Here is a 15502-nt window from a genome sequence, read left to right as displayed (position 1 = left end):
TGCTGGGGTGCAGTGGGGGTCAGGCTCCTGGGTGCAGCAGGGCAGGGCCTGGCTCCAGGCCCCATCTCACTGTCCCAGCCAGGGACAGTCTATCCCAGGGCACTGGGCCCTCCCTGGGGATGGGGCTGAGGCCGAGCCATGGCGGGCAGCAGAGTGTGGGCAGCTGGGCAGTGATGCTGCTGCAGAGCTGCTGGGGCACTCGCTGGTGGCCCGGGGGCTCACATGGTGTCACAGGCACGGGCAGCGTGGGGGCAGCACTGGGAAGGGGATCAGGATCCTGAGGACCATGGTGCCTTCAGGACCCTGGGAAAGGGCCATGAAACATTCCAAATAGGAAAGGATGGATGAGGCCATCTTCTTTGAAGAGAAGTAGACATATGGCTACAAGCTCTGCAGACCTTCTTGTCCCCAGGTGTGAGATCTCCCTTTTCACTAGAATGGCCAGTAAACAGGTGTAGCTTCAGATATCCTGGAAATGTCTCGTGACAACAGCTCTTTTTTAAGTTTCTGCTCTTAAACATATGCATCATCTTCTCTTCAGTATCTATGGGAAATCCAAAAGGTTTTTTCCTCAGGCTCCTGACAACTTAGGCCTCGGTCTATATGTATTTCTAACTCATTTCTCAGATGTGCAGAGCCATCTTGGCTCTTGCAGAGCCATTGCAAACACCAGCAGAGTTTTTAAGCTCTGGGTCTTGGGTGGTGGGGCAAAGGGGCACCCTCCAGCTGTGGCTGAGTGGGCATAGGCTCCTCCTATGATCCCCATGGACTCCTCCCATCTACATATGCTTATGGGAATTACAGGAGACTGACAGTCCTTTGCAAGGGGGCTGGCTGCCCGTGTGCTTTACCATGGTTATCTCTTGCTTCTGTTCCTTATGGACAAATTAAATTGTGAGGTTTTAGATCTGTATCTTTGGTAATGTCTGGCACAACATAAAACTTCTGGTCTTGCTCACAGGCTTATTTCTGCCAACTAAGAGATCCTGTGTGGATCCCTAACAGTAAGCAGAACTTCGCTGGAAGTGTGCACTATCAGTTCTGTCAGACCTGGCAGGTAGTCCTTTGGGAAATACGTTATCTATTGGAAAGCACCCTTAAACTCTTCCTCAGTATTTTGTTTCTTTCAACAATGATTCTTCTCAAGAAGATAATTTACAAAAATGAACACCTTTTTTGGTGGGGGGAAGGGGGAGGGTTTAGAGATGGTGAAGTTTCCAAATAATTTTTACCCACTTATATTTTTCCTTTCTTAATAGGTGAAAGATCATGCCTATTTAACCCTGACTCTAACTGCTACCTCTTATTGCCTCTGGCTTTTTTTTTTCTTCAGTGATAATATTATGGTTTCTGGCTGCACGCAGGCTTGTGCACCTGTGTTCAACTTAAGAAGATAAATGTTTCATTTGTTTTGGACTGGTGGTTAATTTGTCTTCTGATGCAATGACATCCAAAAATTCCTGTTTCTTCATTCTCTCCTGGCACCAGTAAACTCTTACAATGTGGTATAATTATTTAGTGTCTGCTTTCTCTTCTGAAGGCTAGGAATTGTGTTGCTTATTGCAATGCACGGAACTGTTCCATGTATGCTGATTTGCATCGCCACACACTTTATTTCTTCCTTATTGCAGTATTTAATCTTCTTTTGCATCTTTTGGGTCAAAATGCCTTCACTTCTTCAAAGTAAAGATCCAAGTAAAATTTTAAAGATTTGAAACCGGATCCCCTATTAATTAGTATATTCTGTTTCAGATTTCCAATGTGATTTGCTATACAGAAACTTAGCCTCCAAAATTTGACGTGTTTCAGTCCTCTCTAAGTTGGAAAGTCTTGTATCCTCTCTGTTCATTCTGTGACTAAGAACACCTCTCTCTCATTTCATGTAACAGGAAGCAGAGCATTCCTCCACTTCTGTGAGTTTCAGAGTATGCCTTTTCTGTCTGTCCTGCTGTTCGTGTTTTTGAGTTTCCTTTCTGGCATCCTGTATCCATTAGGAAGCATAAATATCAAAGTGCTTCACAAGTGTCTGCTTTAGGTTGTAATCTCCCAGTCATTAACACTGTATCAATGCATTTCCAGATCACTGATAATATATTCTTGATCGAGATCAGGTGTAATAATACAAAAACTGTTTCATAAAATTAAGAGCACTCAACAGGGTGTTAATGCTGCCTTTAGACTGTGTGATTTTTGATCTTGCACTATAGACTCTAAACCTGACTGCAGTGTGCAGTCAGAGCATGACCTCAGTGCCTGAGTTGTAAGCTGGCAGTACACGTAGAAAGCGAGCCTCAGCAGAGCACAATGCATTCCCTGCAGCTTTTGAAGGGTTTGTGAAATCTGTAGCTCCCTGCTAGTTCAGCAACTTAGACAAAGGAACCTCAGTCAAAGTTGAAGATGTGTAACAGGGTATTTTTCTTGATACACAACAATATAGGACTTCTTGATATTTAATATAAATTTCTAACATTTTTTTTTCATTTTCTAATAAGTTTGCCATTAGTCTGTAAACTTTTTTCCTGCCTACATACATCAGAGTTCAGAATTGGATCATCACAATAGCTTTGGGTCTGAATGCAAATTTAAATATACATTCAGTGAATGTCAGTATACATTTAATTGATTCTCAAATTCAAGTAATAAAGTGCTCTTTAAATACTACTGATTTTTTTTTTATTCCTGTGAAATATACCTTTAACTTACATTGTAGTTTTAGTCTATGAAATCCTTAAAGTAGATAGGGAGACAGGGAGAAAGTTGCAGGTTAACCAAAGAATAATTTACTTCAGAAACCCTGTTAAGAAAAGGTGAATGTGATTGTTCTGAAAGTGAGCAAGCTGACATGTAGAAGGAGAGCATCTATTTCCACTTTGTCTCTTCTGCAGAACACAGTTTATTATATTTGTCTTCATTCTCTTATTTGCAAAATATACATGGAAATGCATTTCAATATTCTTAGGGTCAAAGCTAGGAAGAAGCACCTATGAACATATTCTTTATGTTGCTATGAGTGCCAGTACTAACCTTAATTCGTAATACACAAAAAGCTTCAATGGTTGACTAGAGGCTGGGAAGATTTGAAACCTGAAATTGTGTAAATTGGTATTTCTAGCTTTGATAAGGACAGTAAAACATGTGGAAGATGATACACTGGGGTAAAGACATTAAGATGTGGCTCTGGAAGGGCTCTCTAGGGACCATGTAGCCCTTCTGATTCTAGTGAGTGGAGGTCACCTATGAATTAGATTGGATATCAAGCTTTGCCAGAGCTGAGTTGGCCCTGTGCCAACCGAACATCTCCTGTGTCATCATTTTTACATAAAAACATCCTAGTGCAGTGCAGCCTGAGTGCCCCTGGATGCATAAGCTATGGACTCAGTGAGAGATGAGGATGCAGATGAGTGAGTGGGAAGTGGTGAGCAGGATACAGACACAATGCTGCACTGGAAAGGCTGAAGTGAGCATTCATCCCATATTAATGCTCATGTCCCTGCCAGCTTTGTGCTCATCACTGTGTGCACTGAAAGGCTGTATGCTGCGAGTTACTGTGAACAGGGCGGGAAGATAACTGTAAAAAAGATGGGATGGGAGATGGGGAACCAGTGCCTTTGGAGCCAGTCATATATAGAGACACAGGAGGCCTGGGGAGGTAGCAGAGAAAAACTGATTATCTGTGACAGTGAATGAGTTATGGCACATATCAGTAGAAAAAAATAATTTTTTCCATCCCTTGTTACATAGCCCTGTAGCATCTCTCTTCCCTACTCTCAGAAGAGAGCTCTGCAGATTTTCTCTGAACCTTCACAGGTATTCTGCTTGTGTTTGAAAGAAAAAGAACTTTGAGCAGGAAACATTCAGTTGTGAGCTAAATCCATGTGCAAATACTAGAATTTATATTCTGTGGAGAGCTAAATGGATTTCTGAGGTCTGCAAGCTTAGAAGATTGGAAAATTGCCAGAAGCCTGGCAAGGTGACATTGTCATACTTCTGCAATTACTGTGGTATAACATAACCTAAGTTTTCTTGAGGAGAAAACAATCCATACTGAGTTTGTACAATAAACCTCTCTGTCAATCACTTCCATTTTTGGGAATCTACAGTGTAGACAATGCTTTGAACTGGAGTGAGTCAAAGGTTTACAGAGGGGCTTATGGAACCCAAAACCATACATGAACCAATTCCAGTTGACCAAGAGTAACCTATAGTTCAACACTTTGAATTCACATTTTCTTTTCCAGTAAGTCTAGGTAGGACTTTAAAAATATATATAAGCATATGACACATGTTTATGTATACATAGACCCAAAAGTGAAATCTGAAAGAAGGGAAACCTAGCAGACAAAATTTAAGCTTATCTTCTTGGCAAATATAAGGATTTTACTGAGATAACTATAACATTCCTTAGTTAATGTGGGGTGGTGGCTTTAAAACCTCACACCTTGAAGGCTAGATACTTGGCATTCAAAATTTGGTTAATAAGGTGAAAAAAGATATTGTGCAAATTGGTTGATTTTCTCCTTTTCTTTCCCCTGCTTGCTGCCACAAAAAAAGGAGAGCATTTTTATTAATAAAAATATCTTTAATTTAACTTCCTGGGAGAAAAATGTATGAGAACTAGTTTGGATTGTTGATACTTGTTTGTAATAGAAAATGTACTGGTGTCCTTGCTGCATGCCATAAAAATGGTACAAAGATCAGGAAAATTCCTTATATTTTTCACTGAGTAGAGGAAGTTTTGATTATATAGGTCACACAGAGAACAGTGTGACCAGAGATTCACTTTTCAATTCACTTTTCCCTTTTTCATAGGCTATACAAGAAATCCTGAACTAGGAGGAATACAGGTAGGAATGCTGATTATTTGGCTGATGATTAAATGTCATACTAATAAAGGAAAATCTAAAAATATTTCAAGAAAACTAATAAATTCTTGAAGAAGAGCATGCACAGAACTACTACTAATATAGAAGAACTACATATAATGAATATCTTTCATAAGGTTCAAAAATCTCCTTTCAGTAGCTGCATAACTGGAGGAAGGATATGATCTGAGGAATTTAACCACTTCTGTCTGTTTCCCAAAAAAATAATAGAAATAACCGGTCAAGTCTTGTATCCTTCATGCATCCTTGGTAAAAGTAGTTATAAAATATTGCCACAAATGTCTTTGTCTACAACTTGCTGACATGCAACACTTCATACATAATCTTCAGAAAGTAAAGCTGACTTTCTTGGTACATGGAAGTTGCTTGTGAACTCCAACCCTTTCTTCCTCTTGCCAGTATTTTTTGCATTAAGGTACAGCCCTAAGAAATCACATTTGGCATCCTTCCTTGAAATGCTTGGAGTCAAGTGGCTACAAAGGATCTCTTCAATTTAACGAGTATTATCCCACTCAAACAGTGTTGGAGGTGAACCACACAGTTAAGAAAGCAGGAAATGCATAAAAGTAAACAAACAATTACATAAATAAATAACACTTTTTGCTCTCACCATTAATAATACTGGCTTCTGAATGTCTGATAGGATAGCATAAAGAAGTCTTTGTTCAGATCTGAGCAGAAACTGCTCCTCCTTAAGTATTTCACACTGTTAGTGCCAGAGAACAATACAAAAAGACTCACTCGTGCCAAATAAATACAAAAAAGCATGCTCAGACACTGTATTTGTCACAGGAGTGATTAGGGAAAAAAAGCAGGCAGAAAATACATTCTAAGAAAAGCCAACAAGGATTTTCAACACTGCTCTCTCCCTGAGCACCACAGCATTAAAACAGACTTGCATAACGGAATGGGAAATGGGAATTTAAAAGTTCCAGGGTTTACTATGTAATGTTTAGATTTGTATTAATGATTGACATAACAGATTGAAATTGGGAAGATGTTCCTTTCATGGCAGTATTACCTCATCTCATACTCAATAGACACTAGTGAGAATATTTACTAAAACAATACGAAAAGGTGATTTTCTTGTCCAGAACTGAAAAAAATGAATTTGAAAATTAAAATGGAGAAACAAGGTGAAACTCAATGGAAACATTACAATGGCTTTGTCTAATTTGCAGATTTCATCAAATCCTGAGGTATTTATGAAAACTCTAAAACACAGATCTAGACACAGTAAAATCAATTACAGAAATTCATCACTCTGTGCCATTCAAAGCATGATGTCACAAGGGGTATATTTATACATCATGACAGTGCACACATGTAATTTTTCTAAATCAAATTGTTATATTCAAGCATATTTGAGTCAAACATGTAGCCTCACATCTTTAATGCTCACCGAGTTGGCTTTGAGTATTCCCATTAGAGATAATTATTTATAAAATTTTGTGTCTGTTGAACATACAATGTATAAAAATAGATATACTAACTGGAAACAACTCTAATTTATATTCTGTTCAATGATTTTGGTTTACATTTGCTATGTTCCAAATGGTCAACATATTTTTTTTCATTAATTAATTCAATCAGTCTTGCTTTTGTTTTCTGTTTTAGCTAAACAAAGTCTAAAAAGTTTCCATTGTTGCTGTTGCTGCTTTTCCAAAACATCCTGTGGTATGTCCAATTCGCTACATATTTGGCTATTTTTCTGTACTTTCTTTCAGTGTTCAGTCTGCTTATCATGCAGTGTTCTTTCTGGCATCAAATGTCTGAATCTCCTTCCTAGATTATCTGGTATTGGTTCACGGCATACTTAATTTGATCATGATACAAACACACATATTAAATGTGTACATTACACATACCATATTAATCTTGCAGAAAAGTCTGGGGTAAATATGTTTCAGAAATGTTTACTTTCTTTAACTACCTAATTTACTTTAAAAATGTAATTCTTTGGCTTTGTTTGTGCCTATTTGTTGTACATGTTCCATAAATACTTTTGTAAATGCTCCTCATTAAGTGAGTAGTTACAACTGCTGATTTTGATCAGATGCTCTTATAAGAGAAGGAAATATAATTCATAATTCATATACCATCATTAATCCACATTTAATCTGCCATTGTTGCTTATGATCCTGGAAGATATCTCCCACTTACTTGTACTACAATGCAGTGCCTCATGACTTAGACTGAACTAAAGTAGCGAGGATAGGCAGATGCATCAATGTCTGCACAAACAGATCTTGCTTTACTGCAAAAATTATCCAGTCAGAAACCAAAGCAGTGGAAAATAATCATTACATACCATTTGTGAACAATTGGCAGGCCAAGTTATTCCCTGAAGAAATTAATATATCCTTCAAGACAACAACTATGAGAGATAAATAGATCTGTTAGTACAATTCACATTGGGGAAGAATCACAGCAACCAGTGAGACAGAATCAGATAGGAATCCTGCAGGCTGCTTTTTAGCTCTTCAAATAGGGTTTAAATTAGATATAAGTAGATAATGTAGTTTATACCTAGGATCAGAATTCACATTAAACCCAGTGAAAAATTAAATTATTTAATCAGTCTGTTGGAAATGTTTTCCTGGTCCTATATGCAGGAAACAGATGATGAAAAATATTCTTCTTACAAGGAAAGGTGACATTCAGTTAAAAAAATGAGAATGCTTTGTAGCATTCTTCTGATAGGGTTTACTAAAGCATCCTTGTTTTGTACGAGAAGTAATTTATTAGCTGTCTGCTTTTTAGGGCAACTTAGCAAAAAATTGCAGAGGTAAAAAACCCTGGCATTTTAAGCCAAAAAACAAATGCACAATTTTTCACAAGTAAACACTTCTAAGGTCACTTTCAACAAAAGATACATGGATTAGACACACAAACCAAGCCCCCCCCCCAAATTTAAAATATTAATATGTCTGTAGCTGGCTTTCATAACAAACATTAGGGATTTTTCTGTTACATAAAACTGCCTGTCTAGAATAATTTGCTTAGGTTTTTGGGAAAGCAGAGCACTGGCATTCAGGTGGCTCAGCACATCACTGTTTTTGAAAGGCATACAAACTGCATATATTGACTGTATATATTGACATTAGAACTTTCTAAGTTTAAAACTTTGCAATGGAAACAGACATTTTCAGCATCTACAAAACAAATTTCAGGTTTCTTATCTGTATGAAATCTTATTTAAAATATTCCAAAAAATGTGGTACAAACTTTTACTTCAATTGGAAAATGGTACTTAACACTTTATTATCCTTCAACTGAGGAAAAAGCCCTAAAAGAACAGGTGAAAAGTCCATGGAAATTAGAGATAAAATCTAAAAACTACATTTATAATCCAAAAGACAGTTGCCCTGAGGAGATGTTTCAAGAGTGAAGGTCAGTTTTTGAAAAGCACTTTGAAAAGCATTTTGTTGTTAAGAGGGTTGTCAGAATGCAAATGTACTGATTGATAATGCACGTAGTCTATGTGGTCTTCTGCCAACAAAGGGGAATATTTATGATTTATCACACACAAAAATAGTTACCTGTCTGAACACGAAACAGTTTTTGTTTTGTTTTGTTTCTTTTTAATAATATCCTCTAGGCAACCTGGGAATGGTAAGATGCATTGCAATGCTCAGTGGCAAGCCTGTGATTTCACTGTTCAAGGGAAGAATTCCAGTTCAATAAAAAATGCTCAGAACAACCTGGAACAGTGTGCCCCACCATACTGCAAAGCACAACATCATTTCTAGAAGAGAAAGTAAATCCTGCACCAGTTTCCTGTAGAAAACAGTTCCCTAACTGACCACACTGCATTAATAAAGGCTACTCTCTGCAAGGACTGGACATAACAGGAACAAATCAGGCTGACTTCCACAAAGGGAATTATCCAGCTTTTGATGGCAGCATGTCCCAGGCAGCAGTTACATGGAAGTGATATACAGGAGCAATGCTTGACCCTCAAGAACTGTGTGAGCTGTTCACTGGTACCCTTAGACAGCAAGAGAAAACTTGGCCCAAAGCACTTGAAGGCATCACATAAGCAGTGGGTGGGAGAACAGGAGTAATAAAACCTTTTCCCTCTTCCTTGTTATCCTGTTTCAAACACCCAGACAATGCTCAGAGCGTACACATGCTTCTCCCCTGGGCTATACAGGAGCAGAACCGTATCAGGGCAGCACTGCACCACAGTCTGGTGATGCTGCAGAGCATAGAATGAATGAATGAATTTAGCAATTAGCCAGACTGACAGGCTTATGCGGCCTCTGGAGCACAAGGTAATAATTCACATCCCTGGTGTAAAGTGAAAATGTGAAGCTGGTCTCAAACCTCAACTGCCTAAAAAGAAGTGAATTAAGCTGACATTAGCTTCTGATGACAAACTGATAGAGAAACTAAACGCTTACTGTGAACTGTAATCTTCTCTTGTATGTATTCGGATTTGTTTTGGCAGTTTTATGGATAAACACGACATTGCTTACCATATCATACACTTGTATTTCATTCAACAGAACTGTAAAACACTAATGCATAACAACATAAATGTTCCCATGTGAGAACATGGGAACATATGAGGCTGTAATATTTCAATAAACTAGAAGTGAATGAATAATTGTGATACCTGTTACACTTTATTAATTTCTGTTGTTGCTAAATCATAACAAACAGGATTTGTATTAAATTATCCCCACAGGCAACCTGAAATATTATTTTAATTCTCCATTGAGATTCTACCTCCAGTTACATAAATTTCAAGTCCTGCTGTAAAATATTTTCATAAAATCACCTTTAAAAATGTTTTCTATGGAAATCCATTCTTAAAATACATCCTAAACAGAATTATAAAAATAAATCGTAATTTTTGTTGACAATCAACATTTATAGGTTCTATTGAATTCATGGGCTGTGCAGAAAGAGTTATTAATTAACATTCCTTTCTTTAACACATGGTTCATGAATAAGGGATGCGATGCCTACAAAGTGCTGGTAGAGGTGGCTAACTGGTGAAACATACCCCTCAGATAAATTCAATTTTTGTTTTACAATATTGTATAAAATTTCTGCATAGAATAAAGACAGGAAGGCAAACACAGGGGAAAATGAAAACTGAATACAAACTGCAATCTTGCTACAAAAATATTCCATTAAAGTACTGTGACAAGTGTTGCTCTTTTTAAGAATTAAGGCTAAATCTTACTTTCCCTATCGGAAAATCAGTTATAATGGTGTAAATGAGAATCATACCATTGGATTCAGGCTGTGACACTTCAGTTGTTCTTAGGAACAAAAAGTGCCATTTAACTCTGTTACTGTAGTCAGTGCCCTTGTTGTTAAGGACTAATGAGAGGAGAAAAGAAAATCTTGAGTTTGGATGCATTCAAACATATTATCTGAAATAAAACCAAAAATATCTCCAAAAAAACCCTAAAAACCCAAAAAATCATTTAAGCCTTCTTTTATATGTCAGGAAGATTTCAATGATGAACCAGCATTCACAATCATTTCTATACTGTTCAACTTCAATATGCATGATCTCTTCACCTTCAGAAATGTAAATTAGGAACTGCCCTTGTACAAAAGGTATTTGATCATCCACACTGCTTGTGTTCAGCAGATGCTTTTGTATCCAAGACTGCTCCCTTGGAAATCAACAGAAATTAGTCAGTGACTCAACAGACAATACAGGTCTTCACTACATTGTTGGACAAACATCTTCTACTTATCTCTAGAATTTGTCTGGGCATAACCTTAATAATAAGCATTTTTACTATGTGACTCTCCACCATTATTCATACTCTCAAATTAAAACTAAAATTTCTGTGAAATGAAAGCATTTTTGTATTAGCTAATAATAGTCTGTCAATAAACACTGGAGAGTTTAAAATTTACAAAACTTATTTTATATCCTGCTCATTGAGTATTTTGTTAGTTGTGTTCTTTGAATTGATGCCCATGTCTCAGAGTATAAAAACCTTAGCAAATAGCACATTTTTTCAAGCAATGTACAACTCTTTTTGCAGTTTTTAACATCTGTGTGTCCTCTTGATGGCTTTAGCTTTTCTAAGACTAACAAGTGAATTTAGGATTTATAGTTGAGAAACAGCATGGTTGCTTCTGCTGTCAGTATTTATTTATTGCTCTAATAATAGGAGGTGTAATAAACAGCATAGATTTACAACTGTACATTTTAATTATTGTTTCTGAAGGTTTGTATAATCGAGAGAGGTGATCACTGCTCCTTTCTGCTTTGGAATTTTCTTCTTTAGTGCCAGACACTACCGAGTTATTCAGTAAGCAGACAGCTTTGCTCTTTTCATCAGTGAGTCATGAAAGAGTTGACAGTGTGTTAAGGCCATCTCAGCTTCAGTCTAACAATCTGATTTGTTGGCTCAGTAGATTTAGTGCATCTTCATTTTCCTGATAAATTCCTTGTGAAACCCAATACCAGCTACCCTGACAACATCTTTACCCACATCAATAAGTTCACACTAGTCAAGATGCAAGAAGAAAGAGACTTGTACAAATCTTAAGTAATGAAAACTTTGGAATTTCACAGGTTTCATGCAGAATTTTTTAATCCACAGATAAACAGGCTAAATTCAGAAGTGATATTTTCCTTTCAGACAGTCAAAGATAGTAATTGTATCTTGTTATCATGTTGTAGCTACAAGAAGAAATAAAAAGTCCTTGCTTATTACACATAACCACTGTGATTGTAATTGCAAAACACTAAAGAGAGATAATTTATTAATCGACTATGATACAAAAAAATGAAAACAACACTAGCATAGACTTGGATTATAGAACAGGTACAAAATAAATGTCGCGTAGGAAACAACTTGATTTCCTGGGGTGAACACTATACCAGATGGCTGCTCCCTCAAAAACTGTCGCTTTTGCAGCTAGTTCCTAAATTGTAAGGCAAGTTTAAAATATGACTCTCCTGTTTACTTACTGAAACTTCCAGTTTTCCTGTATTCCAGTTAAAAGACATAATTACATTTCTTCCTCTGGTTTATAAAGGACAACAATACACTTTATGGTAACTGCAAATCTCTGAGATATTTTCTCCATACAATCCTGTCTACGTGTTTTGTATTTGTGGATTATCAAATTTTGGCCAAGAGTGCATCTCATGATGTAACCTGACATATACTGTGCTTTCCTACCCAAGAACACAGTTAACACAGTACAATTTCAGTATCTTTTACATTTAATTGATAATCTGTAAACTATTTCCTGGTGTACTTCAAACGCACATTTCTGAGAAAATTATGGTATATAGCAGGATTCCGCTTGGACAAAACAAATTTACTACAAAATCCAGAAATAAACCTAGGGGTAGCGAGCACTCCCAGCAATTAGTTGAAGTAATTTACTGTTTGGACAGTGTATTTTGAGAAAGGTCCACCTATGGAACATAAACCACTAGACATTGTAGAGCTGTTGATGATAAGTCTATAGTGACTGAAGTAAGTAACGAACTGAACTGACTGAAAAAATCTGTTCAAAGGATGTCAATAATGGTATCAGGAGAAATCTTTGAATGTTTGGCATACCCGTTCTAAGGGTTCTGTTGCCTTTTAGCATAAAGCAGAGAGTGGAATGTCATTCTCTTGCTCATTGCATGAACAGCATCACCGTGAATGTGAGACAAGTGTCTATTTGTTTCCAGTTTGACACAGACATTGCAGACAGCCTTGAAGAGAATGTAGGTTTATACTGGGAAGATTGGTGTACAACAGCATGTTTTAACAGTTTGAGGCCAATCTTCATTATGTTAGTGGGTTCCTTAGATGTCTGAGTTTAATGATAATGTGCTCTGGAATTCCTGTGAAGAAAATGCTTTAGAGGTTTTGAATTGAGAAAGACTTGTGAGGAAAAGATATTGTGCACAGTAATTTTTAATAGCCTATGCCCCTCAGGATGTCTCGTGCTTACTAATCTTTCAGATCATCAAGAATTAATTTAAGGGAGAAAGCAAGAAGCACAACTGTGGTGTAGCTTTTCTGAGGCATCCTAAATCTCAGAAGGATTTTACTCTATCTCAAAGTACACTGAAATACAACATTGACAGAGATAACAAGCAGGGATAAGCAAATCCAAAGAAACCAACTTATTCAGCAGTTGCCTGGAGATACAGAATATAGACCCACCAATCTGAGTTGGTTATTTCAGATAGGGAGAGAACTGCAGCTGGATTCCCAGAGAATTAAGCCATGCTCCCATCTGGCAGGATTTTGGAACACAAAATTTGAACAGACTTCAGAAATTTAGGGAGCTGAAGTCACAGTTCTAAGGGCTAGACAGACAGCTAAAGTGTCTGGACAACTATACCTCAGTTCTGATTTGCTTACTGAAAATTTTTCATGACCCACAGACTAGTAGGAATTCCCCTGTTTTCAGTGCACTAGACTATACATCAGGAAGAAGGAGAACAGATACTAGTGGGAATGCTAAGATGCATGAGATAAAGAGATTTAAAGATGCTAATGATTGGTATTCAGTTACTTCCCCAGGAAAGGAATGTCTGAACTGCCACACTAAAAGGGAAGGGAAGGGAAGGGAAGGGAAGGGAAGGGAAGGGAAGGGAAGGGAAGGGAAGGGAAGGGAAGGGAAGGGAAGGGAAGGGAAGGGAAGGGAAGGGAAGGGAAGGGAAGGGAAGGGAAGGGAAGGGAAGGGAAGGGAAGGGAAGGGAAGGGAAGGGAAGGGAAGGGAAGGGAAGGGAAGGGAAGGGAAGGGAAGGGAAGGGAAGGGAAGGGAAGGGAAGGGAAGGGAAGGGAAGGGAAGGGAAGGGTTGCCGTGCTGTACCTTGCCTTGCCGTGCTGTGCTTTGCCTTGCCTAAGCACTTCAACTAAGCACTTCAACAATAATGAAGAATGTCAATGAAGAAGCCAATTTACCATAAAATGTACCTAATATTTAATCAGAAAAAAACCCTTGAAACTAAAATCCCAGAAACTGTAACAGCACAAAATTTTTTGTGGCATGATGTTACAAGTCAGGAATCAGACCTAGAATCATAGAATAGAAAGAGTTGGAAGGGACCTTGAAGATCACCTAGTATCAATCCCCCTGCCATGGGCTGGGACACCCTCTACTAGACCAGGTCTTAGAGCCCTATCCAACTTAGGCTTGAACACTCCCTGGTCCATAACCTATCTGGCAACCTGTTCCAGTGCCTCGCTATTTTTTCTTAACATCTAATCTAAACCTACCCTCCTTCAGCTTGAGACCATTCCCCCTTGTCCTTCTCCCCAGGGCTCATCTCAGTCCATTCCCTGCCCAGCCTGTGTTTGTGCTTGGGATTGCCCCAAACCAGGTACAGTACCTTCTACTCAGCCTTGTTGAACTTCATGAGGTTCTCACGGGCCCATCTCTCAAGCCTGTCAAGATGCCTCTGGATGGCATCCCTTCCCTCCAGCACACTGACCACACCACACAGCTTGGAGTCATCTGCAGACTTGCTGAGATGCACTCAATCCCACTGCCCCTGTCTCCAACAAGGATGTTAAGCAGCACCAGCCCCAATTCCAACCCCTGAGGAGTCCCACTCCACCTGCAGAATGAAAGCTTTGCACAAAAGCAGGCTTGCAGATTTTAGGACTACACTGATCTCTTGAATATTAACATTGCACACATACCCTGCATATACTCTTATTCCTCCATCTAAGAACAGGTTTCAGCCTTAAGAAAGAGTAATAGAACACTCTGAATCTGTTATAGAATGCATAGCTGTGCCACAAACAGAATCAGGCAAACACCTGATGGAAAGCAGGTATATCCTCTGCTCCTTAGGGAGCACAGCAAGATAGATAACGGTCTGTCACACTGAAAGAAAATAGAGATTCTTTTCTATCAAAGGACTGCATCATATTTAGGATACAGTTTACTTTATGGGAGAACTCCTGGCAATCACCATGAGGAAAAGTGGTTTTATTCATCTTGATTACTGTCAGGGATTTTTCCATTGTGTAAACAATAACTCATAGGTATTCAGGCACCCAAAGCTTTGAAACAGCTTCGAGAGCAGACAGTAACTGACTTAGCTTGAATCCAAACTCATCATATAAACCTCTTGATAGTTATTATTCTAAGAAGCACATTGCCTCTGTTTTTCCCTGCATAGACTACAAAGTGCATGAAAAGTACTGAAAAGAGTCTGAGAAGTTGCTGGGGGAGGGAATGCAAATTTATTCAGACCTTTTTAAAACAGTAGACAAGCACTTGTGCTAATCCTAGAGATGTGCTTGTTTTTCTAAACTGTTGCAAATGTTCTCTTAAGATGGTAATAAAAATTTAACTTTGATTTTATCTAGCATTACAGACATATCACATAAAATTAACGCTAGCCTGTATATCCTTTGCAATTTCAACTGTGTTCAGATTGAACCAGACAGGGCTTGCTCAAATGAGTATTTTTGGACAATAAAAAGGTACTTTAAACCCTTGTTTTCAGTGGGAAACTGCTTTCTTTGTTTAAACATCATTTATGCCCAGTTTTTAGAATTTGGTCTGAAAAAGTAGAACCACCAATTCATAACAGGAAAAAAAGGCAATTTCTTCCCCAAGTATATTTTTTCAACATAAGCACATAAGATAGGGATGGCAACACTGTA

This window comes from Sylvia atricapilla, chromosome 5 (assembly GCF_009819655.1).
Source record: "Sylvia atricapilla isolate bSylAtr1 chromosome 5, bSylAtr1.pri, whole genome shotgun sequence".
NCBI lineage: Eukaryota > Metazoa > Chordata > Aves > Passeriformes > Sylviidae > Sylvia > Sylvia atricapilla.
Note: the sequence above shows the minus strand (reverse complement) of the source record.